Genomic DNA, 2,701 nt, shown 5'->3' with positions numbered 1-2,701 from the left:
TGGGATTGTCCTATGAGAAGAAACTAAAATCTCTAAACTTGTTTTCTCTGGTGAGAAGAGTCAGAGAGATTTTAATTGGGGTGTTTAAGATCATTAAGAGTATTGACAATATAGATCCATCACACTTTTTTTGTGTTTAGCAGTGAAAACAATAGGACAAGGGTTCATGAATTCAAATTTTGGCAGCGTAGGAGTCGTCTGCAGTTTAGACAGTATTTGTTTTCAAACAAGGTGGTTGGCTTTTGGAATGAGCTGCCTTCAAGGGTGGTGGCAGCATAAAATTTAACTGAGTTCAAGAAAAGATTGGATGAATACATGAGCACTAAAGGATGGTTATAGTTGGGAGCTAGAAGGGACATTCTTGATGGGCTAATAAGTTCCTTTGAAATGTTATGAATTTATAATGTCTATTATTAATATTTTTATGGTTCCAGAGACATAAGACTGGAAGTTGGCTAATGTTACTCCTTTTTTCAAGGGAGGTGATAAAAATTGTTTGAGTAATTATAGGCCTATTAGTTTTACATCAGCTGTGGGAAAAGTTTTGGAAAGTCTGATAAAAGAGGCTTTGCAAAGTCATTTAACAAAGCTTAGAATTTTATTGGTAAGTCAACATGTTTTTATTAAAGGAAAATCTTGCCATACAAATCTTTTGATATTTTCTGAAAAGGTTACTGCTTATGTAGATGAGGGTGTAGATTTGGTGTATCTGGATTTTCAGAAAGCATATGACAAGTTGCCACATAAAAGGCTTGTAAAAAAAAATTATCTCTATAGGTGTGGAAGATAAGTTAGCTAATTGAATAGAAGAGTGGCTGAATGGAAGAAAGCAGAGGGTTATTATAAATGGAGTTCAATCAAACTGGATTAATGTAAGAAGTCGAGTACCTCGGGGCTCAGTCTTAGGACCTTTGCTCTTTTAGATTTACATCAATGACACATATGAAGGAATGGTCGATAAATTATTTAAATTTGCTGATAATATTAAGGTCTTGGGTATTGCTGACTGTGAAGAAGATCCTGCTGTCTTACAAAAGGATTTAGATCATTTAGTAAATTGGGCAAATAAATGGCAGATGGGTTTTAGTAATAATAAATGCAATATAATGCATGTGGGTTTTTAGAATTTGAATTATAAGTATAATTTCAATGGGAATAACCTTAACAGTTTTACATAAAAAGGGGATCTTAGCATAGTGGTTGATCAGTCTCTTAAGCCATTCAAGCAGTGTGCTGTTGCTTGTGATAGGGCAAATAGGATTTTAACTTGTATCTACAAAAATATTGATACAAGTCTAAAGAGGTTGTAATTTCATTGTATAGGTCACTGGTTAGGCCACATTTGGAGTATTGTGTTCAGTCTTGGGCTCCTTGCCAGGAAGGACAGTGAATTGCTGGAAGGAGTTAGAAGAATAATGCCTGGGATGGAAGAGTTGTCATACAAGGTTAATCTCTCTGAAATCGTTTTCTCTTAAAGTTAGAGGGGATCTGAGTGAAGTATTTAAGATTGTTATGGGAATTGATAATGTTGATGCATCATCTTTTTTCAGAGTTAATGGTGAGAATGGTAGGAATAGGGGCCAATAATATAAATTTTAGCACGGTAGGAATCATCTTCAGCTAAGACAGTTTTATTTTTCTAAGACGGTGGTTTACCTTTTGAATGGGTTTGCCCTCAGATGTTGTGGAGACAGTAAATTTAAGTGAGTTTAAGAAAAAGCTTGATAACTATATGAATGATAAGGACTGGCTTTGAGGTTTTTCTTATTATTCAATAGTTTTAGTTTAGTACTTTAGACGATGGGACAGCCAAGATGGACAAATAGGTACATTGTAGTCTCTAAACATTATATTATGTAACTTATAGTCATACTTATACTTTATTGTAAAAACTCAACATTATAATAATACGAAATTACAAGCTAAAATTTCTAAAATAAAGAATACTTGATTTTGACATAAATGTATCCAACAGTCTCCAAGTCAGATTAAGCCTTGCTACCAATTAGCCTAAGCCTCCATTATTACAAATATTAGCAATAACTGGATAAATAATAAACTATCAATATCACTATCGCTGTATCACTATCAGTGACTATGCGATTAAAAATAATTTAAAACGAGCTTATAAGTTACAGAAATAAAAAAAGGACATCGCAGTGATATAAATAATAAAGTTAAAACAATTAAACATCACATACCTTAAAATGTTCTAGTCTGATAATATGTCAAAATAGATCACTGAAAAAACTATCGAATTAGAATAGAAGTATCGCTAAAACAAATGAAAGTTTAAACATATAAATAGTATCGAAAATTCAATTTCACAACCAATAGTGCAATCTGCCGGTGAACATTGTACATAGGGACGCATCACAAATATTATTATTTATTCCCTAAAATATTTAAATAGTTTGTGTATAGATAGTTATCAAGTAAGTTGGTTTTTGAAATCCCAACATATTTTACTAGATTTATATACCATATAATTATATTGAAAGCTGCCGTTCTACATTGAAAATAAAGGATGATATGTGAAAAGTTCTAATTTTAGAGTTTTTCGTAAACATTTTTTTACGTTTCGCAAAAATGAACTGTTGATCTTCTAAGACCTTTAAAAACATATTGTTTTTATTGTGCAAATATAAATATATATAAAGCTAGGTACATACGAGGGAAATGACCTTGCAGTTTGAGGACT

General features: G+C 32.1%; 1 protein-coding gene across 1 annotated transcript in view; it reads right to left on the bottom strand.

The window, feature by feature from the left end:
* Positions 1 to 2,318, bottom strand: part of LOC106478385 (enkurin domain-containing protein 1-like) — a 32,058-nt gene extending 29,740 nt beyond the window's left edge. The window contains exon 1 of the mRNA XM_022381977.1: positions 2,202 to 2,318. The gene's annotated coding sequence lies outside the window, so the exon portion shown is untranslated. The remainder of the gene's footprint in view (positions 1 to 2,201) is intronic.
* Between the last annotated feature and the right edge of the window lie 383 nt (positions 2,319 to 2,701).

The sequence above is a fragment of the Limulus polyphemus genome, unplaced genomic scaffold, assembly GCF_000517525.1.
Source record: "Limulus polyphemus unplaced genomic scaffold, Limulus_polyphemus-2.1.2 Scaffold206, whole genome shotgun sequence".
Taxonomy (NCBI): Eukaryota; Metazoa; Arthropoda; class Merostomata; order Xiphosura; family Limulidae; genus Limulus; species Limulus polyphemus.
This window is presented reverse-complemented; position numbering and strand designations above follow the sequence as displayed.